The sequence below is a fragment of the Stegostoma tigrinum genome, chromosome 46 (genome assembly GCF_030684315.1).
Source record: "Stegostoma tigrinum isolate sSteTig4 chromosome 46, sSteTig4.hap1, whole genome shotgun sequence".
NCBI classification, from domain to species: Eukaryota; Metazoa; Chordata; class Chondrichthyes; order Orectolobiformes; family Stegostomatidae; genus Stegostoma; species Stegostoma tigrinum.
In genome coordinates, this window is record NC_081399.1 from 8,216,497 (window position 1) to 8,242,029 (window position 25,533).

At 45.1% G+C, this 25,533-nt stretch overlaps 2 non-coding genes across 2 annotated transcripts; both read left to right on the forward strand.

Moving 5' to 3' along the window:
* The first annotated feature begins 14,392 nt into the window (after positions 1-14,392).
* On the forward strand, positions 14,393-14,464 carry trnag-ucc (transfer RNA glycine (anticodon UCC)). The gene has a single exon. It is a non-coding gene; the product is annotated as a tRNA-Gly (tRNA).
* Positions 14,465-18,008: 3,544 nt separating this feature from the next.
* Positions 18,009-18,080, forward strand: trnag-ucc (transfer RNA glycine (anticodon UCC)). The gene has a single exon. It is a non-coding gene; the product is annotated as a tRNA-Gly (tRNA).
* Positions 18,081-25,533: the final 7,453 nt, after the last annotated feature.

Genomic DNA, 25,533 nt, shown 5'->3' on the forward strand with positions numbered 1-25,533 from the left:
GAATAGCAACGGGTGTATGGGCTGGGTGGTGCCAGACTGTACTGTCTGTGGTCTAAACAACAATTTATAAAAATTTCAGCATATCCTCCTTGCTCTTTTATTCTATGCCTTGGCTAATAAACGGAAGGATCATATCTGCCTCCTCAACCACTATATCTACCTGACCTGTAGCTTCAGGAATCTGTGGATTTATATCTCAAATTACCACTGATCTTCACTCCTGTCCATGGTCCTCCTGTTATTGTGTAGTCCTTCTTAACCTTTCCCAAGTATATTATGCCTCTATTTTCCACGTTGAATTTCATTTGCCATTGCTCTTTAGAGCTGGCTAATCTGTTATTATTCTCCTCCGGTTTTCACTCTCCTTCTCACTGTTGACCACCTGACCAATTTTCATTTCATATGCTTACACCATAAATAGCAAGACCTCAGCAGCAAGCTCTGTGCAACCCCGCTGGAAACATTTCGCAAGTCACAGAAACAAATCTCTACTATCTGCGTCTGTTTCCTGCCTCTCAGCCAATTTTGCATCCAAGGTGCCGCTTTGCCTTCCATTCTGTGGGCTTTTACTTTATCAGCCCAAAATGAAGGAGTATATCAAAAGCTTGCTAAAATCTATGTAGACTAAAGCATCAACAATCTTGGTTTCCTCCTCAAGAAAAAAAGTACAAGCTTGTTAAACATAAGCTTCCCTTAACAATTTCTTGCTGACTATCCCTGATTAACATCTGTATTGACAAGAATTCTTTCTAATAACTTGCCCACCACCAAGGTTACACCCGCTGGATTCTAAATTCCTGGTCTACCACTTCTTCCATTACTCATGGCATCCCTACAGTGAAGTAAGAGGTCAATAGGCCCAGTGAGTATACATCAATCCTAGCCTGCGCAACCCTGGGCACAATGGGCAATTAAGCATGGCCAACCCACCTAAATTGCACATCTTTTTGACTGTGGGAAGAAACCAGAACACTTAGTGGAGATCCATCCAGGTGCAGAGAAAATGCGCAAACTCCACGCAGTCACTTGAGGGTGGAATTGAATTAAGGTCCCAAGCATAATGTGGTAGCGGTGCTAACCACCGAACCACTGTGCCACCCTTTATGATTGCGATATGTGGACAACGTTAGCAGCTCTCCAGTTATCTTATATTTTGCCTGTGGATAGAGAACATTTGTAAAATGGCTTCCTGTCATTTCAAATCTTCACCTTGACCTCACACTGACAATTCCATCTTTGAAATGTCGCACTGTTCCACGAAGATGCGATGTAAACTTCAGAAACAATTCCTCACCTTGCAATTAGAACTTTACAGCTCCTGGCTCAGAACAGGGTTCAGCAATTTCTGACTGTAAACTTTGTATTCTTATGTTTCCTTTTTGTTTCTGTCTGACTTCCTTCAGTTAGCTGTATACCTGCTCCAGGCACATCTTTAGTTTCTACGTTTCTCTTCTCACCCCATCACCATTCCCTTTGACCCCAGAAGACTGACTCTTCTGTCATTCAATCTTTCCTGTCTTCACCCCGATAACTGACCTTTCTTTTGATCTGTTCGCGCCCAGCCCTCACTCAAAACTTGTTACATCTCCAACATTTCCGTGATCTAATGAAAGGTCACAGACTCAAAAATGTCAACGCTGCTTCACTCCACACAGTTACTGCCTGACCAGGTGTCCAACAGATCCTTGTTTTATCTCAGCTCAATCTGCAGGATACAATACACAACTGGCTAATAGTAACTATTTTAGAAAATTAAGTTGAGCCAAATAAGTCACAGGTATCTCGCTGAATGGCACGTATCAGAAATCTCCTGAAGGGACACTATCTGTCACTGACCATATTAATAGCTGTATACACAGCAGGCCAAAGGGAAGAGGGACGATATTTAAAAGAGACCTAAGGGGCCACTTTTGCACACAGTGGGTTGTGCATTTGTCTAATGAGCTGCCAGAGGAAGTGGTGGCGGCTGGTAAAGTTGCAACATTTAAAAGGCACCTAGATGGGTATCTGAATCGGAAGGGTTTAGAGGGATACAGGAAAAGTGATGTGCAAACGGGACTAGATTAATTAAGGATATCTGACTAGTTTCATCCAAAGGGTCTGTTTCCGTGCTGTATATCTCTATGACTCTATATCTAAGTGGTAAAATTGTGGAAATTCCACAATTCTGAAGCGGTGTTTACTAGATCAGTTCCTGATGTTTCTGTCGATTTGACGTTAATTCTCCCTTGCTCTCTCCACAGATACTACCCGACGTATTCATTGTTTCCAGCAGCCTCTGTAATTATTTATAGTTGCCAGTGTGACCAATATCTCGCTTTTTGAAAATTGCAATGAAACACGAACAGGGAAAAAAGTGAAATAGGAAACAGTGAAGTGAAAAGATTTAGAGAATCTCGGTGAATCTGAAAAATTCTGTCCCAGTTCCACACTACAGTTCACAGGCAATCGCCATTATCAGCAACTGCATCAAACCCGAGCTACACTTTTAGTGGAAGATGAGGGCCGGTTAGAAACGTCAAACAGGTAAATTCTGAGCCACCTTAAAGAAGGGGGGGGGGGGCAGCTGGAGAAGTGAAGAGGTTTAGAAAAGAGTCAAGAATTGTAGCTGAGCTCAGTTTTAAGCATGATTTTTCGTTAAATCTGATACTATCTTTGTCAGCCACGGTTGAGGGACCTTTACTCCACTCCTACAAGTACTGCCTCCTCTCTCAGGTCACTGTTCAAAATGTAACCATTCTCTGCTGTCCATATTCTTTACAAACTTGCTATGTCATCCACAAAATGATACCTCTGCGCTCTGGCGGCACTTTTAAAAGTTCTTCCCTCCTCTCTTGATGCTTGTTCAGATTGAAACATGTCATTCTCCGGAATGTTCTATGTCACTCCTCAAAACTGTGAAAGGATTCCAGAAGTCCGATGAAGACATTTAAAAAAGAAACTCAATAACACCTGTATTCGAATGGATCTTGTTCTGTTACTTGGATTTCACTTGGGAACTATCTGATCATTGTTCTCCCTGAAACAGAGGATGAACTTGTATTTTTCAGTGTGTGGATGGTGAGATGGTGCCCTTCAATGAAGCATTGGACACAATGCCGGGGGAAGGGGTGGGGGGTGCTTGCACATTGTCCTTGCTATGCTGCTGGTGGTCGGATGGCCTGACTGAAAAGGAATCTGATCTTGAAATAGTTCATGTTCTTATCAGAAGATTGCAGGTTTAAATCTGGTTTCTCTAAATTAAGCCAAATTGCGTTCACGTTCATTTTCCAAAGTTGCTATCTTTAATTCTAAACTTTTGATGGTTCATGGCAAAAACATAATGTTCAAGATGCTACAAAAACAAAGTTGCTGGAAAATCTCGGCAGGTCTGGCAGCATCTGTGAAGGAAAGTACAGAGTTAACCTTTCGGGTATGGTGACCCTTCCTCGGGTTCTGAGGAAGAGCCACCGGACTTGAAACATTAACTCTGTTTTTTCTTTCACAGATGCTGCCAGATCTGCTGAGATTTTCCAGCAAATTCATTTTGTCCCTGATTTACAGCATCTGCAGTTCTTTCGGTTTTTATGTTCCAGATGCTTCTTGTGGTTATTGTTTTGTTCATTTTTTAAAAAAAAGACACACACCTCAGTAAACAATTTGTTGCCAAACTTTGTGCCAGTTGTTTAGATTTCATTTAACCCGGGAGCTGATAGAAGAATAACTTATTTTAATTCTGGGGGTTATCAGATGTGGTTAACCCTGAAAGACAAGTGATGTTTGCAGATGGGGCTTTGAATGGCTGCAAACAATATCTCCCGGGCCCCAATCCCTTTGCAGCCGGGAAAGCGGGCTCCCGAAATCTGCACTCGCGCCAATTAAAGCGGCGCATAGCGTGAAAATCAGCAAACACCATCTTAGTAAAATGTTATATCTGTCTTAATTTATTTGTATGCATAGTTTCAGTTATCAACTTTTAACATCCAAATTTCCGATCAAGACATTTAACTTTCCAATTCAGACTTTCCAAATGATTCGACCGATACCTTTTGTTCGTTTCTCATGTTCAGAGTCGTCTTATCACGCAACGGAGGAATGACGGTTGGCCATCCCATAATCCCACGCGGCTCTGACAGTCCTCTATCACTGACATGACGCCGCGCTGCCCTCTGGGAACAGCGGAGACGGCCATGACATCATTTCAATATGACCGCAACCACTGACTGCCGAGGGGAAGTGAGTAGGCAAGAGATGACACTGGGAGGTGAAGTAGCAGAGTCAAAGCGCCTCCTTGCGTCAGACCATGGAATTCCCTCAACGAAAGACCCGGCTTCTAACTGGGGAGTGGTGTAACTGAGCACCGGTGACATGGTCTAAATGCAGACATATAGCTCAGAAATAGTAGGGGAAATCTTATGAACAAAAAAAATCTGGTTTAGGACTTACTGCTGCAGCCTTTGGGTAGAGCAGTTTAATCAGAAATGGTGTCAGAAGCATGATCAACAGTAGTCCATGTACTGGCCCATGCCTTTATAGAATCTCTACGGTGTGGAAACAGACCTCAACAACGCCACATCGACCCTCCGAGCATCCCATCAAGAACCACCCCCCGCCCACCAATCTACACATCCCCAAACACTGTGGGCAATTTAGCACGCCCAGGCCACCTAGCCTATGCATCTTTAGAGTGTGAGAGGAAACCAGAGCACCCAGAGGAAACCCACGCAGAAATGGGGAGAATGTGCAAACTCCGCACAGACAGTTGCCTGAGGGAGGAACCCAGGATCTGTGAGGCAGCAGTGCTAATGACTGAGCCACCATGTCTTGTCGACTTCTGTATGCAGAAAGCATGATTGTTGCACTTTTCCTAAGGCTCATTTGGAAGAGAGTCTTTGTAATTCTTTGATAGCCACTATAATTTTCATAGTTATCTTTTTGCTCTCAATCTGCTGGTAACATTTTGTTTTTGTCGATCTTACTCATAAATAATTTTCCTATGGTCCTTTGGCCATTCCAAGTTTTTTTTTGCTACATCCATGTCGATTCTCCACTAGGCATTCTATAGTTTTAAGATTTTTTTTGGTCATGATCAGTATCTTTATTTCACTGTTTCATCTCACTCTGTATGCCTGGGGATACCTATGAGGCCCTAGATCTGGAAGTATAATGATGTCTTTTGTTGGGTCATGCCTCCACTGTGGCTCTGGAATGTCACTTGAAATCTTCTGAGAGAAATGGAGTGCTGCAGGACAGTGGTTAAACTACAGTTAACACTAGTACATGAACTTAGGCACAACAGTTAACACTTGGACAGGAATTTAGTCACAGATGTGATAGCAATAAGGAGAAGTGGTGAGGCGGCAGTGCACAGTATGGGGGATCAGCTTGAGTGAGCAGAAGATAACAATAAGGACCGATTAAGAACCAGCTAAAACCGGATCCGGGATACACTTGGGGCTAACTAGGTGAAAGGTGAGGAGTATGTGGCCAAAGGCAGCTATGGCACATGCGTAGTAGAGAATAGTAAAAGCCAGAGCTGAAATACAGATGGGGACGCCCACTTAGGGAGGCCCGAGGGAATACAAACATTGGTGCCTGAATACATAATGAACGGGATGTATAAAAGAAGACTGCAAACTCTGTATCAGGGTCTCTCCGGTTCTCCGGGGGCACCCGACTCTGCAGACTTGCAATAAAAGAACTTGTTTCCACGACTTTTCTCCAGTAGTTCTGTGACTGTGAGCGCGGGTGTTTTGATAAATCTCACAGCTTCCCACTGATTCATCGTTACTTTTTCTTCAAGCATCAACATCCAGTTCAACTTCACCAGGTAATTTCTCGGATTCATAAGATTTGTCTACACCAAACAGCAAACCTTACCCCCATTATCTTTGTCTTGTTCCATATTTATGCTAAATGTAAGTGTACTAATGCCAGTTGCTCAACAATAGTCTCCGTCTACCAATTCACAAGACCAATTTCATTTCATAAGATTAAAGCTAGAATTGCTATCCCTCTCGTTGGGCTCTTTCTTGCTAAAGAGGTCAGTGAAAAATAATTCAAGAATTTTGTGCTCTCAGTGCCTTTCAACTGTTCATATCCCAACTGATACTTGAGAGATGAAATCCCTAAGTAATACTGCTCTACGGTTTTAACATTCAAAAAAGTGCTTACACACCACTCTTCTGTTTTCCTCAGAGGGTTTGGTAATAGACAATAAACTACTAGCAGTGTGTCTGCCACCTTGTTTTAAAATTCTCAACTGAACCCTTGTCACCTATTTTGTTGATTCATCAATTGAGGGGAGCTGTTAACTAGAGTGGAGGAGGGAAATCCTCAGTTGAGGATAAAGGAGCTCATGGGGGGATGGAAGCTCATGGGATACAAGGTGGGTGGAAGGTGACTTCATCAGAACATATGAAGATGGAGTAGTAGGGAGAATGGAGTGGAATCCGTACAGGAAGCAGGATGTGAAGAAGTGCATTTGAGGTAACTATGGGAGGTAGTAGGCTTGTAAGGGATATTGATCTACAACCTTTTCCCAGAAATGGAAACAAAGAGGTCAAGGAAGGAAAAAGTCAGAAATGGATCAGGGGCCATGAGAGAAAGGTAGAAATTGGAAGCAAATTAACTTTTTTTTTCTAATTTTGGCAAGAACAGGAATAGCATCAGTCAAAATGTGGATACATCAGAGAAAGCTTGTGGGTAGAACCCTAAATAGGACTGGACCAAGGAATATTCCACAGACCCCAAAACTACACAGATACACTGGGACCCATGCAAGTAGCCAGAACCATATCTCCAACTTGGCAAAAGTGAGACAAGCTAAAGGGAAAAGTGATGAATGAGCTCAGCCTGGTGAAAGTGGATGGGAACTGTTCAGGAGACAGCAAAAACTGCAGGTGTTGAAGTCAGAGATAACAAATTGTGAAGTTGGAGAAACACAGCAGGCCAGGTAGTATCAGAGGAACAGGAAAGTTGACGTTTTGGGTCGGGACCCTTCCTCATTTTCCAATCCAAAATGTCAGCTTTCCTGCTCCTCTGATGGGTACTGCTCGGGTCTCTTTTTGAGGAAGAAGCAGAAAACCTTCAGACTGTCCTGATTTGAGATGGATTTGTAGAGGGATTGCACATGCTTCGTGATGAGGAGGCAGCTAGAGGTGAAAGAAAAAAAACTAGCAATTGTGTAATTAAGAAAGCCTCAGAAGAATAATGAACGTAAGTGTTGCTTTTGCTTGCTTTCCATTTCAAGAAACCACAGTGCTCCCATTCAATCATTCTCCACCCCCCGCTCGCCCAACACTTTGAGCCAAGACCTTTGGTGTGTCACTTTATTTGAAAAAAGCTGAGCTCAGTTCATTCCTTTTTATCAAGAAAACATGTTACATCCTCCAATAAATTCAGTAGAATCGCAAAAGAATGTTGGCTCTTCCAGGTTAACTTCAACAGATGTGCCCTGCTGCATCTGGTTGAATAATAGCTTCCAACAGTTTCCCTGTGATGTGTTAAGCTAACTGGCCTATGCTTCCGGCTTTCTCTCTCCTGTTTTAATGCAGGGCTCCCACTTGCCCTCTTCCAATACACTGGAGCTGAGCCATGAATCACCAGGGAGGCCAACAAGCCCTGCAAGAATCAGATAGCAAACCTCTTTCACTCATTGGATAACTGTTTCCTCATTTTCCACCAGAATGGATGATTTCTGCAGAAGCTGAGAAATGCTGACTGGTGCATGGCCAAGGCAATGGAAGCAAATCTATATCTTTAAAAGCATCAAACCTCCAGGGAGTAAATTAGATTAACTCAACAGTTATATTATTTACAGTCATTTAACAAATGTGAAAAGGTAAGGTTTGTTTGGTATGCATCATATTGAACGCAATAACATTTATCAAATTAAGACAATATTTACAGTTGTAAATTGGGTTGTAGAGTCTTGCAACACAGAAACAGACCCTTCACTTGAACTCGTCACATTTGCCTGGTTTTGGCCCATATGCCTGTAAACCTTGACTATTCATGTATCTGTCCAAAAAGCCCCTGAAATGTTGTGAATATACCCGCCTCTACCACCTCCTTTGATAGCTTGCTCCATATACACAGTGCCCTATATATGAAAAAAATTGCTCCTCTTGTCCCTTAAAAAACTTTGTTCTCTCACCTTCCCACCTGTGCCCTCTGGTTTTGGACTCCCTCACCCTAGGCAAAATACTTTGGCTATTCACCTTTTCTGCGCCCCTCTTGGTTTTATAAAACTCTATAAGATCACACCTCAGCCTCCAATGCTCTGAGGCAAAAAAGTGTCCTGGGTTATTCAGCCTTCTCCCCTTAACACCAACCCTCCACACCTTTGCAATGTGTTTTCTGCACCCTTTCATGCTTAACAACACCTTTCCCATAGCAGGCCGATCAGAATTGTATACAGTATTCTCAAAGTGGCCTCGCTATAATGTCCTATATAACTGCAACATGTCATCCCAACTCTTATATTTAATGGTCTAGCCAATGAAGGCAAGTGTGCCAAATGCTTTCTTCGCCACCCTGTCCGCCTGTGATGCCTCTTTTAAGGAAGTATGCACTTACACCCTTATTTCCCTTATTTCGACAACATTCCCCAAGGTCCTACCATTAGTTGCACCAGTCCGACCCTGGTTTGTCTTACCAAAACAGTTATCTAAATCACATTCCATCTGCCACTCATTGGCCAATTGTCCCACCTGATCAAAATTTTGTTCTACTCTTAACGACCTTGTTCACTCAACTCCAACTGTCTATGATATATGCCTCCGTTTTTTTCCCCCTTGACCAGAGGCTCAATATCTCTCATAATTCAGTATTCACTACACCTACCAACCTTCCCCTTTACACTAACGGGAGCAAACTGCCTCTGAACTCTCGTTATCTCATTTTTGAAAGCCTCCTAATTCCCAAACCACCTTTTACCTGCAGACAGCCTCCCTCATTCAACTTTGGAAACTTCCTGCCTAATTCTGTCAAAATTGGTCTTGCTCCGATTTAGAATTTTAACTTTTAGGTTGAGTATCTGCTTTTTCATAACTATTTTAAAACTAGTAGATATATAGTCGCTGGTCCCAAAGTGGTCCCTGGTGTTATTATACAATGAAGCCATGAATGATCTGATCATGCGGGCTTTCCCCATAAATCCTCAATTCCTTTCTGGATCAAAAAGCTGTCTATCTCAGCCTTGAATATACACAAGCATTCTGGCCTCTACAGCTCTCTGTGGCAAGAAGTTCCAAATACACACAACTCTCTGAGAGAAGACATTCCTGCTCATCTCAATCTTAAATTTGTGCCTTTTTATTCTGAGACTCTTGGTCCTTGACTCTCTAATGAGGAGAAATATCCTCTCAGCATTTACTCTCACAAGGCTCGTAAGAATCCTGTATATTTCATGTAAGATCTCCTCTCATTTCTTTGAAACTCCAGTAAGTAGAGTCCCAGCCCCTTTAGCTTTTGCTCTTAAGACAGTGCCTCTGTAGCAGGAAACTGTCCTAGTGTCCCTTCTCTGAACAGCCTCCAATGAAATGATGCGTTTCCTTAAATAAGGGAGACCAAAACTGCTCACAGTACTCTCGATGTGGTCTCACCAGCACCTTGTACAGTTACAGTACAGCTTTCCTGCTCCAAACACAACAACAGAAACAGAAGTTGCTGGAAAAGATCAGCCTCTGTGGAGGAGAAAACAGAGTTAATGTTTCGGGTCCGGTGACCCATCCTCCGGACCCGAAACGTTAACTCTGTTTTATCCTCCACAGATGCTGCCAGACCTGCTGAACGTTTCCAGCAACTTTGTTTTTGTTCCTGATTTAAGGCATCCTCAGTTCTTTTGGTTTTCCCAACTCCAAATCCTAACCTCCTAGAAATATGGTCCAACATGAACTAATCTAAGCCCCTCCCCCTACACTATCCCATCATCATCCATATGCTTATCCAAGGACTGTTTAAGTGTCCCTAATGTGGCTGAGTTAACTACATTGGCAGGCAGGACGTTCCACGCCCTTACCACTGTCTGAGTAAAGAACCTGCCTCTCACATCTGTCTTAAATCTATCACCCCTCAATGTGTAGCTATGCCCCCTCATACAAGCTGACGTCATCATGCTCGGAAAAAGACTCTCACTGTCCACCCTGTCTAATCCTCTAATCATCTTGTATGTTTCTATTAAATCCCCTCTTAGCCTCCTTCTCTCCAAAGAGAACAGACCCAACTCCCTCAGCCTTTCTTCATAACGCCTTCGCTCCAGACCAAGCAACATCCTGGTAAATCTCCTCTGCATCTTTTCCAATGCTTCACATCCTTCCTGTAATGGGGCGACTGGAATTGCACGCAATATTCCAAGTGAGGCCGCACTAGCAATTTGTACAGTTGCAGCATCTACCTCTGAAGCAGAACCAGTCACAATTCTGTCTGATCTCAGGCAGCTTGGAATCTTGCCCTCACTGTGAGCCCACAGTTTACTCACTGCCTGACTCCACAGCAAGCCATGAGGAAGGCAAATGATTTGGTGGCCTTCATTGCAACAGGATTGGAGTTCAGAAGTTGGGATGCCTCACTGGACGGGTGATGGGACTATATTGTGGGGCAATTGATGACAAGTGGAGGAGTTTCAAAGTGATTTTTCACGCAAAAATATATACCAGTGAGAAGGAAGGATTGTCCAGAAAGGGAAAATTAGCAATGGATAACTAAGGAAATAAAGGAGGGAATCAAATTAAAAGCAAATGCATACAAAGTGGCAAAGATTACTGGGAGACAAGGGCCTTGGAAATATCTTTAAAGCTCAATAGAAAGTCACAAGAAAAGCTATAAAAAAGTGGGATGGATTATGAGAGTAAACTTGCTCAATATATAAACAGATAGCAAAAATATATAAAATGAAAAAGAGTGGCTAAGGTAAATGTTGGGCCCTTAGATGATGAGAAGGGGGATTAAATTATGAGAAATAAGGAAATGGCTGAGGCATTGAACAGGTATTTTGTGTTGGTCTTCATAGTGAAAGACACAAATAACATGCCAATAACTGATCATTATCATGAAAGAGGTAGTATTGGGCAAGCTGATGGGGCTAAAGTTAAACTCTCCTGGCCCTGATGGAATATATCCCATAATACTAAAAGAACTGCTGAGAGAGATTGCAGGTATGCTCGTCATAATACACCAAAATTTGATTGGCTCTGGGGCTGTTTTGGCAAATTGGAAAACAGTAAATGTGATGCCACTGTTTAAGAAAGGAGATAGAGAAAAGGTGGGTAACTATAGGCCCAATGGCTTAGCTTCTTTTTTGCCTTTATTTATTAATGGGATGAGGGCATCACTGGCTCGGCAGCACTTACTGCCCATTCCTAATTTCCTAAGAGGGCAGTTCAGAATCGGCCACATTACCACAAGCCTGGAGTCACATGTAGGCCAGACGAGTAAGGATGGCAGTTTCCTTCCCTAAAGGATATTAGCGAACCAGATGGATTTTTCCAACAGTCAACAATGGATTCATGGTCATCTTCTTAAAATCTTCTTAAAATATTTTGAGTGGGTTTGGCGTGGCTTATAACATCCTCAAATTTGGTCAACAAATGTCTCCCCACCCCTGAACAATAATGTTTACTTTTTAGAGGAGGATACTCAGTCACAACAATTGTTATATTGGACAGGGGTTAATTTGGGAATTATAATCCTCAGATGGCCAGCTGTCAGTTCACCCAAGGATAAAGGCCAGAGATAGGACAAAACTGGGGATAGTATATTCCCTGGGAGAGTGAGTCCTTACTAACAGAGTGGGAGCTAGTGAGTCAGGAACAGAGCAACAGGCACACTCCGCTCTGTTCACTGACCCTTCACCCCCTCAGTGAATCCAGTGCCAGGAATGACGGATATCAGATGGGCTGACAGAATGTTATCAAAGCACACTTCCACATCCTAAATATCCCCCAGCTCCCACCCTCTCTCAGGTCATCTGCTCCTCTGCCATTTTCTGTATTTCAATTGGCACAGCATTAAGCACCGTGCCTTTAGCTGAGCTGTCTACGCTTCTGGACTCCCTCTCTAAACCTCTCCAATTATTCAGATACCTCTCTGGTTTAAGATGCTTCTTGACATTTGCCTCAATGAATGAGGAAGGCCGTCACCTGCCCTGTCGGTGGTTCAACATCAGGTTTATTTCAAACAAAGAGCTTTGGATACTGGAGATCTGAAAGACCACACAGACAATGCTGGTGAAACTTAGCAGGTCTGGTACATTGTGGGGAGAGAAAGCAGAGTCCTGTGGGTTGGCTGCAGTTCCGGCTTGCGACCAACTGGGGTTGCTAACCTGCAGAACAGGGTAGTTCCCGGATTCCGAGAGATGGGTACAAAGGCTCATTGGACCTGAAACGTTAACTTTGTTTCTCTGTCCACAGATGCTGCCTGACCTGCTGAATTTCTGCAGCAATGTCTTTTTTTTTGAGAGGATATCTTCAGCACCAGCATTTAAAAAAAAAGTTCCCTTGTGTTGGGCCGTGTGAGTTAGAAATAGTGAGCTGAGCTGTTGTTATATCTCCAGTGGTGGGAAAATGATTGAAAAGACTCAGAGCAGTTATCAATAATCATTTAGAAGAGGATTAATAAATCCAGGAGGACTGGCATGGATTTTTTGAGGACGATTATGTCTGATCAACCTGATTGAGTTTCTTTAAAGAAACAAAATGGGCGAAGGGAAGAAATGTTTGTGATTTATACCAAATAGATTATCAAATGCTGGTTCATTGTGTTTAGCTGAAGCAGTTGGTGTGGGTGTTAGACTGGAGCTGTGAAGGTCCCTGATTCAATATTGGGTTTTGGCAAAGAGTTAATTTGGCTTTGCTGAACCAAAGATGCTGGTCTCTGTTACTTGTTGTAATCTTTCTCTCTTGTGTCGGCCATCTATGACAATATGCAAAGAAAGCAGAGTTAATGTTGGAGTGCCATGATGGCATTTGACAGTTCTTTGTCTTATCCTCAGCTTTCAGTGTTAGTCGCCTGATTTCCTGATATCTATCAGAGTTGTGGAATTGGTTCTACGAATACTGTGGGGGCAGATCATCATTGTCTGGTCATTTCAGGGGAAAAAAGCTGTGAAATGGAATTCCATTCGGAGAATTGTAAGATTCGATAAGAGATCACTGGTAACAGATCTATCGTGCTCCGTATAGATTTGTCAAAATCAAACTTCACAGTGATCTGAACTGTCTCCGCAAACAACCCATTGACCTATGTCTAGAACGTTGACAGTAAATTTAAATTTGATCAAATCTGTGACAGTCCTTGTTCAGAATCGCATCAGACAATCAATTTTACTGAAATAGCCTTTGTCAATACTGAAATAGCCTTTGTCAAGTGTGTATTTTAAAACAGTCTTGGAACAGTTGCTGTTTTATAGTCACATAAACCATTAATCAGTTGCATTTTCCAATAGAATTTGGTTAATCCAATGTCCGTCCTTTTGTTTGTATATTGATAATAGTGTGCGAAGAAGGTGTGTTTTGATTCAAGCCCGGTCATTTGACCAATCAACATGCAATGCCTTACATTTGACCTTAGAAATGAAGAACAAATTGGTGTCAAGGCCACCTGCGAAATGTTTTGAGAAATGTAGGTTTGGTTCATATCACCGACAATTTCAGTCAATAAATTATCTCACATTGCTAAACGTTGATGTTAACTGATTAGAGGAGGATACACGAATACGTTAATAATTATTATCTTGAAGAGGAGTCATTTGAGAATGATATTCCCCAAGAGGAAAAAGAGGAACATTCCGCTCTGTTAACAGATATTTCAGCTCTCAGTGAAGCCAGTGCCCGGGATGAGAGCTAAAGGTCAGACTGACAGAATGACATCAGATGCATCCACACTTCAACGTCCGCATGCTAAATATCCCACCCTATCGGACCTCATCTACTCATCAGCCCTCTGCTGTATCTTAATGGGGACAGCGCAAAGAGCTATCTTTTTATGTGAGGTACCTCAACCTCTTCAATCCTCTAAATGGTTTGAAGTACCCATACCGCACTCCGACTGAAGATTCTCCCTAACCTCTGCATCAATGAATCAGGTCGATGATCGCCTGACCATGAATCCCCTTCGAATGCTTAATGCCCGTTGTATTTACAGCAAGGAGTTGCACATACTGGAGATTGAAAAGAAAAGGCAGAAATTACTGTTGAAAATCTTGAGGCCTGCAAGCTTCTGTAGGGTGAAAGTCGAGTGAAGGTTTCGAAACCAGTTATTGTTCTTCAGAACTGAAAAGTAGTGATGCTGATGGGGCCAAACCTTCAGAGTTTCACCAGCCATTTGTGATTTCTTCCAGTGCAAATGACCTTGTCATGATGATGATCTTTCTTTCGTATGTTTGAGAATCAGGCACACGGTCAGCAGCAGAGCGGTGGTGGTATAGTGGTGAGCATAGCTGCCTTCCAAGCAGTTGACCCGGGTTCAATTCCTGGCCATCGCAAGCCTGTGCATTTTAAATCGGTGTTCAACAATGTGCACCCATATTAAACAAGTGGGATTTCAGCCCTCACTTTCGCTGAACGTTAAGCGAATGTTTCATTCTATTATAAGACAGACCCACCAGGTCATTCTCTGACTTTCATGGTGATCCCTTTGCATATTTTATGCCAATTCTGCATTTAAAAAAAAACATTTGAAGGTTCTCGGCCCGAAACGTCAGCTTTTGTGGTCTGAAGATGCTGCTTGGCCTGCTGTGTTCATCCAGCTCCACACTTTGTTATCTTGGATTCTCCAGCATCTGCAGTTGCCCTTGTCTCTGATCTCTTGGAACAGTTGCTGTTTTGCAGTCAGATAACACTTCAGTCAGTTACGTTTTGCAATAGAATTACGTGAATCTAATATTTCGTCCCTTAGTCTGTTATTTGTCAATAGTGTGCGAGTAAGGTGTGTTTTGATTCAAGCCTGGTTGCTTGATCACTCAAAAAGCAATGCCTTACACTTGACCTCAGGAACGAACAAGAAGTTGGTGTCTCTGCCAATGTTGAGAAATGTAGGTTTGGTTCATGTCATTGTCAATTTTAGTCAAAAAATGATCTCACATTTTGAACATTGATTCCCACTGATTGGAGGAGGATACACTGACACGTTAATAATTATTATCGTGAAGAGGAGTCATTTGGGAATGATATTCCCAAGAGGAAAAAGAGGAAAAGTCCACTCTGTTCACAGATATTTCAGCTCTCAGTGAATCCAGTGCCTGGATTGAGTGCTATTAGTCAGACTGACGGAATGTCATCAGATGCACACACACTGTATTTCCATATGCTATAAATTGCCCAGCTCCCACCCTATCATAGATAATAGGAACTGCAGGTGCTGGAGAATCCGAGATAACAAGGTTTAGAGCTGGATGAACACAGCAGGCCAAGCAGCATCTTTGGAGCGGCAAGGCTGACGTTCCTTCATCAGAAATGGGGGAGGCGATGGGGTCTCTGAAATAAATAGGGAGAGCGGGAGAGGAAAATAGAAGGCGGTGAGAGGAGACGCTAGCTGGACAGGACACAGACAAGTCAAAGATGCAGGGATGGAGCCCGTAAAGATGAGTGTAGGTGGGGGGTTAGGGAGGAGAGAGGATAGTCCCGTGGGGGCGGGTACAGTTCAAGGTAGTGGGATGAGGTTAGCAGGGAAGAAATGGGGGTGCAGCTTGATGTGGGAGGAGGGGATAGGTGAGAGGTAGAACACGTTAGGGAGGGGGGACGGGCTGAGCTGGTTTTGGGATGCTGTAGGGGGACGGGAGATATTGAAGCTGGTGAAATCCACATTGATACCACTGGGCTGCAGGGTTCCCAAGCGGAATATGAGTTGTAGTTTTCTCCACCTCCCACTCCTCAGAAAACAAAGCTTAGCCAAACTCGTCCTCACCCTCAACAACTTCTCTTTCAATTCTTCCCACTTCCTACAGACAAAGGGGGTGGCCATGGGTTACCCACATGGGCTCAAGCTACGCCTGCCTCTTTGTACGTTACATGGAACAATCCCTCTTCCGTACATACACTGGCCCTAAACCCCACCTTTTCCTCCGTTACATTGATGACTGAATCGGCACCGCCTCGTGCTCCCATGAGGAGCCGAAGAGTTCATCCAGTTCATCAAAACCTCCCACACCAACTTCAAGTTTACCTGGACCATCTCTAACAGCTCTCTCACCTTCCTCAACTTCTCTGTATCCATCTCTAGCAACAACATGGAAAGTGATATCTATTTCAAGCCCACCGACTCCCACAGCTACCTGGAAAACACCTCCTCCAACCCACCTTCCTGCAAAAATGCCATCCCCATTCCCATTTCCTTTGCCTCAGCCGCATCTGCTCCCAGGATGAGGCATGGCATTCCTGTATTTCTCAGATGTGCTCATTTTTCTAGGACCACAACTTGCGCCCCCGCAGTGTTTGATAACGCCCTCGATAGTGTCTTCCACATTTACTGCAACTCATCCCCCACACCCTGTCTTCGCAATAACATTAAAAATGTATCCCCCTCAACATCACGTACCACCCCGACAACCTCCGGATCCAACGCATCATTCTCCAACACCTCTGCCATCTGCAATCCGACCCCACCACTAAAGACATTTTTCCCTCCCCAACCTTGTCTGCTTTCCAGACGGACCATTCTCTCTATGGCTCCATTGTCCGCTCCACATTCCCCTCCAGCCGCACCACACCCAGCATTTTTCCTTCCAACGACAGGAGGTGCGACACCTCCCCCCTCTCCCCGATGCCAGGCCGCAAGAAGACTTTCCACATCAAGCAGATGTTTACCTGCACATTTACCAATGTGGTATACTGCGTACGCTGTTTCCGTTGTGGCCTCCTCTCCATCGGGGAAAACAAGCAGAGGCTTGGGGATTGCTTTGCACAACACCTACGCTCGGTTCGCGCTAATCAACTGCACCTCCAAGTCGCGAACCATTTGAACTCCCCGTCCCATTCCTTTGACAACATGTCCATCCTGGCCCTCCTACAGTGCCACAATGTTGCTACGCGAAGGTTGCAGGAAAAGCACCTCATATTCCGCGTGGGAACCCTGCAGCCCAATGGTATTATTGTGGACTTCACAAGCTTCAAAATCTCCCCTTCCCCCATACCGCACACCAAAACCAGCCCGGGTCGCCCCACCTCCCTAACCTGTCCTTCCTCTCATCTGTCCCCTCCTCCCACCTCAAGCCGCACCCCCATTTCCTACCGACTAGCCTCATCCAGCCGCCCTTGAACTGTCTGTCCTCCCTGGACTGACCTGTCTCCTCCCTACCTCCCCAGCTACACTCACCTTTACTGGCTCCATCCCCGCCTCTTTGACCTGTCTGTCTCTTCACCACCTATCTTCTCCTCTATCCATCTTCGATCCACCTCCCCATCTCTCCCTATTTATTTCAGAACCCCCTTCCACTCCCCCTTTTCTGAGGAGGTGTCGACGCCCGAAACATCAGCTTTCCTGCTCCTCTGATGCTGCTTGACCTGCTGTGTTCACCCAGCTCCACACCTTGTTATTCCACCTTGTAGTAGTTGATCTGCTCATCAGCCATCTGCTGTATCTTCATCGCGACAGCGGTGTTTTTATGTGAGATATCTCAACCTCTTCAATCCTCTAAATGGTTTGAAGTACCCATACCGCACTCCGACTGAAGATTCTCCCTAACCTCTGCATCAATGAATCAGGTCGATGATCGCCTGACCGTGAATCCCCTTCGAATGCTTAATACCCGTTGTATTTACAGCAAGGAGTTGCACATACTGGAGATTGAAAAGAAAAGGCAGAAATTACTGTTGAAAATCTTGAGGCCTGCAAGCTTCTGTAGGGTGAAAGTCGAGTGAAGGTTTCGAAACCAGTTATTGCTCTTCAGAACTGTGAAGTAGTGATGCTGATGGGGCCAAACCTTCAGAGTTTCGCCAGCCATTTGTGATTTCTTCCCGTGCAAATGACCTTGTCATGATGATGATCGTTCTTTCATATGTTTGAGAATCAGGCACACTGACAGCAGCAGAGCGGTGGTGGTATAGTGGTGAGCATAGCTGCCTTCCAAGCAGTTGACCCGGGTTCAATTCCTGGCCATCGCAAGCCTGTGCATTTTTAATCGGTGTTCAACAATGTGCACCCATATTAAACAAGTGGGATTTCAGCCCTCACTTTCGCTGAAGGTTATGCGAATGTTTCATTCTATTATAAGACAGACCCACCAGATCATTCTCTGACTTTCATGGTGATCCCTTTGCATATTTCATGCCAATTGTGCATTAAAAAAAAACATTTGAAGGGACAGTCAACACAGCTTTGTGAGGGGTAGGTCATGCCTTACAAACCTTAGAGTTTTTTGAGGATGTGACTAGAAAGGTTGATGAGGGTCGAGCTGTGGATGTGGTGTATATGGACTTCAGTGAGGCATTTGATAAGGTTCCCCATGGTAGGCTCATTCAGAAGGTCAGGAGGAATGGGATACAGGGGAACTTAGCTGCTTGGATACTGAATTGGCTGGCCAACAGAAGACAGCGAGTGGTAGTAGAAGGAAAATATTCTGCCTGGAAGTCAGTGGTGAGTGGAGTTCCACAGGGCTCTGTCCTTGGGCCTCTACTGTTTGTAATTTTTATTAATGACTTGGACGAGGGAATTGAAGGATGGGTCAGCAAGTTTGCAGACGACACAAAGGTCGGAGGTGTCGTTGACAGTGTAGAGGGCTGTTGTAGGCTGCAGCGGGACATTGACAGGATGCAGAGATGGGCTGAGAGGTGGCAGATGGAGTTCAACCTGGATAAATGCGAGGTGATGCATTTTGGAAGGTCGAATTTGAAAGCCGAGTACAGGATTAAGGATAGGATTCTTGGCAGCGTGGAGGAACAGAGGGATCTTGGTGTGCAGATACATAGATCCCTTAAAATGGCCACCCAAGTGGACAGGGTTGTTAAGAAAGCATATGGTGTTTTGGCTTTCATTAACAAGGGGATTGAGTTTAAGAGTCGTGAGATCTTGTTGCAGCTCTATAAAACTTTGGTTAGACCGCACTTGGAATACTGTGTCCAGTTCTGGGCGCCCTATTACAGGAAAGATGTGGATGCTTTGGAGAGGGTTCAGAGGAGGTTTACCAGGATTCTGCCTGGACTGGAGGGCTTATCTTATGAAGAGAGGTTGACTGAGCTCGGTCTCTTTTCATTGGAGAAAAGGAGGAGGAGAGGGGACCTAATTGAGGTATACAAGATAATGAGAGGCATAGATAGAGTTGATAGCCAGAGACTATTTCCCAGGGCAGAAATGGCTAGCACGAGGGGTCATAGTTTTAAGCTGGTTGGTGGAAAGTATAGAGGGGATGTCAGAGGCAGGTTCTTTACGCAGAGAGTTGAGAGAGCATGGAATGCGTTGCCAGCAGCAGTTGTGGAAGCAAGGTCATTGGGGTCATTTAAGAGACTGCTGGACATGTATATGGTCACAGAAATTTGAGGGTGCATACATGAGGATCAATAGTCGGCACAACATTGTGGGCTGAAGGGCCTGTTCTGTGCTGTACTGTTCTATGTTCTATGTTCTATATTCTGTGTTCTCAGCCCGAAACGTCAGCTTTTGTGGTCTGAAGATGCTGCTTGGCCTGCTGTGTTCATCCAGCTCCACACTTTGTTATCTTGGATTCTCCAGCATCTGCAGTTGCCCTTGTCGCTGATCTCTTGGAACAGTTGCTGTTTGGCAGTCAGATAACACTTCAGTCAGTTACGTTTTCCAATAGAATTAGGTGAATCTAATATTTCGTCCCTTAGTCTGTTATTTGACAATAGTGTGCGAGTAAGGTGTGTTTTGATTCAAGCCTGGTAGCTTGATCACTCAAAAAGCAATGCCTTACACTTGACCTCAGGAACGAACAAGAAGTTGGTGTCTCTGCCAATGTTGAGAAACGTAGGTTTGGTTCATGTCATTGTCAATTTTAGTCAAAAAATGATCTCACATTTTCAACATTGATTCCCACTCATTGGAGGAGGATACACTGACATGTTAATAAGTATTATCGCGAAGAGTAGTCATTTGGGAATGATATTCCCAAGAGGAAAAAGTGGAAAAGTCCACTCTGTTCACAGATATTTCAGCTCTCAGTGAATCCAGTGCCTGGATTGAGTGCTATTAGTCAGACTGACGGAATGTCATCAGATGCACACACACTGTATTTCCATATGCTAAAAATTGCCCAGCTCCCACCCTATCACAGATAATAGGAACTGCAGGTGCTGGAGAATCCGAGATAACAAGGTTTAGAGCTGGATGAACACAGCAGGCCAAGCAGCATCTTTGGAGCGGCAAGGCTGACGTTCCTTCATCAGAAATGGGGGAGGCGATGGGGTCTCTGAAATAAATGCTTTAATGCAAGGAGTATCAGGAATAAAAGTGATGAACTTAGAGCATGGATCAGTACCTGGTGCTATGATGTTGTGGCTATAACAGAGACATGGGTTTCTCATGGGCAGGAATGGTTGCTGGATCTTCCAGGGTTTTGAACATTTAAAAAGAATAGGGAGGGGGGAAAAAGAGGAGCGGGTGTAGCACTACTAATCAGAGAGGGTATCACAGCTACAGAAGCTTCCATTGTCGAGGAAGATCTGCCTGAGTCAGTGCGGGTGGAAATTAGGAACAGCAAGGGAGTAGTCACCTCGTTAGGGGTTTACTACAGGCCCCCCAATAGCAGCAAGGAGATTGAAGAAAGCATAGGTCGACAGATTTTGGAAAAGTGTGCACGCAGTAGGGTTGTTGTAATGGGTGACTAACTTTCCTAATATTGATTGGAACCTCCTTCGAGCAGAAGATTTGAATGGAGCTGTTTTTGTAAGGTGTGTTCAGGAGGGTTTCCTAACGCAGTACGTTGACAGGCCGACGAGGGGAGAGGCCATTCTAGACTTGGTGCTCGGAAACGAGCCGGGGCAGGTATCAGATCTTGTGGTGGGAGAGCATTTTGGTGATAGTGACCTTAACTGCCTCACATTCTACATAGCTATGGAGAAGGAGAGGATTAGGCAAAATGGGAGGATATTTAATTGGGGAAGAGGAAACTATGATGCGATTAGACATGAGTTAGGAAGCATGGACTGGGAGCAGTTGTTCCATGGTAAGGGAACTATAGACATGTGGAGACTGTTTAAGGAACAGTTGTTGGGAGTGATGAGTAAATATGTCCCTCTGAGACAGGCAAGAAGGGGTAAGATAAAGGAACCTTGGATGACGAGAGCGGTGGAGCTTCTAGTGAAAAGGAAGAAGGTAGCTTACATAAGGTGGAGGAAGCTAGGGTCAAGTTCAGCTAGAGAGGATTACATGCAGGCAAGGAAGGAGCTCAAAAATGGTCTGAGGAGAGCCAGGAGGGGGCACAAGAAAGGCTTGGCAGAAGGAATCCGGGAAAACACAAAGGCATTTTACACTTACGTGAGGGATAAGAGAATGATCAAAGAAAGAGTAGGGCCGATCAGGGATAGCATAGGGAACTTGTGTGTGGAGCCTGAGGAGGTAGGGGAAGCCCTAAATGAGTTTTTTGCTTCTGTCTTTACGAAAGAAATGAACTTTGTAGTGAATCAAACCTTTGAAGAGCAGGTGTTCATGCTGGAATGGATAGAGAGAGAGAGGAAGCTGTTGTGCTGAAAATTTTGTCAAACATTAAGATTGACAAGTCGCCAGGCCCGGATCAGATTTGTCCTCGGCTGCTTTGGGAAGCGAGAAATGCAATTGCTTCGCCGCTTGCGAAGATCTTTGCATCCTCGCTCTCCACTGGAGTCGTACCTGAGGACTTGAGAGAGGCAAATGTAATTCCTCTCTTCAAGAAAGGAAATAGGGAAATCCCCGGCAATTATAGACCGGTAAGTCTCACGTCTGTCGTCTGCAAGGTGTTAGAAAGGATTCTGAGGGATAAGATTTATGACCATCTGGAAGAGCATGGCTTGATCAAATACAGACAGCACAGCTTTGTGAGGGGTAGGTCATGCCTTACAAACCTTATCGAGTTTTTTGAGGATGTGACTAGAAAGGTTGATGAGGGTCGAGCTGTGGATGTGGTGTATATGGACTTCAGTAAGGCATTTGATAAGGTTCCCCATGGTAGGCTCATTCAGAAGGTCAGGAGGAATGGGATACAGGGGAACTTAGCTGCTTGGATACAAAATTGGCTGGCCAACAGAAGACAGCGAGTGGTAGTAGAAGGAAAATATTCTGCTTGGAAGTCAGTGGTGAGTGGGGTTCCACAGGGCTCTGTCCTTGGGCCTCTACTGTTTGTAATTTTTATTAATGACTTGGATGAGGGGATTGAAGGATGGGTCAGCAAGTTTGCAGACGACACAAAGGTCGGAGGTGTCGTTGACAGTGTAGAGGGCTGTTGTAGGCTGCAGCGGGACATTGAAAGGATGCAGAGATGGGCTGAGAGGTGGCAGATGGAGTTTAACCTGGATAAATGCGAGGTGATGCATTTTGGAAGGTCGAATTTGAAAGCTGAGTACAGGATTAAGGATAGGATTCTTGGCAGCGTGGAGGAACAGAGGGATCTTGGTGTGCAGATACATAGATCCCTTAAAATGGCCACCCAAGTGGACAGGGTTGTTAAGAAAGCATATGGTGTTTTGGCTTTCATTAACAAGGGGATTGAGTTTAAGAGTCGTGAGATCTTGTTGCAGCTCTATAAAACTTTGGTTAGACCGCACTTGGAATACTGTGTCCAGTTCTGGGCGCCCTATTACAGGAAAGATGTGGATGCTTTGGAGAGGGTTCAGAGGAGGTTTACCACGATGCTGCCTGGACTGGAGGGCTTATCTTATGAAGAGAGGTTGACTGAGCTCGGTCTCTTTTCATTGGAGAAAAGGAGGAGGAGAGGGGACCTAATTGAGGTATACAAGATAATGAGAGGCATAGATAGAGTTGATAGCCAGAGACTATTTCCCAGGGCAGAAATGGCTAGTACGAGGGGTCATAGTTTTAAGCTGGTTGGTGGAATGTATAGAGGGGATGTCAGAGGCAGGTTCTTTACGCAGAGAGTTGTGAGAGCATGGAATGCGTTGCCAGCAGCAGTTGTGGAAGCAAGGTCATTGGGGTCATTTAAGAGACTGCTGGACATGTATATGGTCACAGAAATTTGAGGGTGCATACATGAGGATCAACAGTCGGCACAACATTGTGGGCTGAAGGGCCTGTTCTGTGCTGTACTGTTCTATGTTCTATGTTCTATGTTCTAAATAGGGAGAGCGGGGGAGGAGAATAGAAGGCGGTGAGAGGAGAAGCTAGCTGGAGAGGACACAGAGAAGTCAAAGATGCAGGGATGGAGCCCGGAAAGATGAGTGTAGGTGGGGGGTTAGGGAGGAGAGAGGATAGTCCCGTGGGGGCGGGTACAGTTCAAGGTAGTGGGATGAGGTTAGTAGGGAAGAAATGGGGGTGCAACCTGATGTGGGAGGAGGGGATAGGTGAGAGGTCGAACACGTTAGGGAGGGGGTACGGGCTGAGCTGGTTTTGGGATGCTGTAGGGGGACGGGAGATATTGAAGCTGGTGAAATCCACATTGATACCACTGGGCTGCAGGGTTCCCAAGCGGAATATGAGTTGTAGTTTTCTCCCCCTCCCACTCCTCAGAAAACAAAGCTTAGCCAAACTCGTCCTCACCCTCAACAACTTCTCTTTCAATTCTTCCCACTTCCTACAGACAAAGCGGGTGGCCATGGGTTACCCGCATGGGCTCAAGCTACGCCTGCCTCTTTGGACATTACATGGAACAATCCCTCTCCCGTACATACACTGGCCCTAAACCCCAACTTTTCCTCCGTTACATTGATGACTGCATCAGCACCGCCTCGTGGTCCCATGAGGAGCTCGAACAGTTCATCCATTTCACCAACACCTACCACACCAACTTCAAGTTCACCTGGACCATCTCTAACAGCTCTCTCACCTTCCTCAACTTCTCTGTATCCATCTCTAGCAACAACATGGTAAGTGACATCTATTTCAAGCCCACCGACTCCCACAGCTACCTGGAAAACACCTCCTCCAACTCACCTTCCTGCAAAAATGCCATTCCCACTCCCATTTCCTTTGCCTCAGCCGCATCTGCTCCCAGGATGAGGCTTGGCATTCCCGTATTTCTCAGATGTGCTCATTTTTCTAGGACCACAACTTGCGCCCCCGCAGTGTTTGATAACGCCCTCGATAGTGTCTTCCACATTTACTGCAACTCATCCCCCACACCCTGTCTTCGCAATAACATTAAAAATGTATCCCCCTCAACATCACGTACCACCCCGACAACCTCCGGATCCAACGCATCATTCTCCAACACCTCTGCCATCTGCAATCCGACCCCACCACTAAAGACATTTTTCCCTCCCCAACCTTGTCTGCTTTCCAGACGGACCATTCTCTCTATGGCTCCATTGTCCGCTCCAGACTCCCCTCCAGCCCCACCACACCCAGCACTTTTCCTTCCAACTACAGGAGGTGCTACACCTCCCCCATCTCCCCGAAGCCAGGCCGCAAGAAGACTTTCCACATCAAGCAGATGTTTACCTGCACATCTACCAATGTGGTATACTGCATACGCTGTTTCCGTTGTGGCCTCCTCTCCATCGGGGAAAACAAGCAGAGGCTTGGGGATTGCTTTGCACAACACCTACGCTCGGTTCGCACTACTCAACTGCACCTCCCAGTCGCGAACCATTTCAACTCCCCGTCCCATTCCTTTGACAATTTGTCCATCCTGGCCCTCCTACAGTGCCACAATGTTGCTACGCGAAGGTTGCAGGAAAAGCACCTCATATTCCGCGTGGGAACCCTGCAGCCCAATGGTATTATTGTGGACTTCACAAGCTTCAAAATCTCCCCTTCCCCCATACCGCACACCAAAACCAGCCCGGGTCGTCCCCACCTCCCTAACCTGTCCTTTCTCTCATCTGTCCCCTCCTCCCACCTCAAGCCGCACCCCCATTTCCTACCGACTAGCCTCATCCAGCCGCCCTTGAACTGTCTGTCCTCCCTGGACTGACCTGTCTCCTCCCTACCTCCCCAGCTACACTCACCTTTACTGGCTCCATCCCCGCCTCTTTGACCTGTCTGTCTCTTCACCACCTATCTTCTCCTCTATCCATCTTCGATCCACCTCCCCCTCTCTCCCTATTTATTTCAGAACCCCCTTCCACTCCCCCTTTTCTGAGGAGGTGTCGACGCCCGAAACATCAGCTTTCCTGCTCCTCTGATGCTGCTTGACCTGCTGTGTTCACCCAGCTCCACACCTTGTTATTCCACCTTGTAGTAGTTGATCTGCTCATCAGCCATCTGCTGTATCTTCATCGCGACAGTGGTGTTTTTATGTGAGATATCTCCACCTCTTCAATCCTCTAAATGGTTTGAAGTACCCATACCGCACTCCGACTGAAGATTCTCCCTAACCTCTGCATCAATGAATCAGGTCGATGATCGCCTGACCGTGAATCCCCTTCGAATGCTTAATGCCCGTTGTATTTACAGCAAGGAGTTGCACATACTGGAGATTGAAAAGAAAAGACAGAAATTACTGTTGAAAAT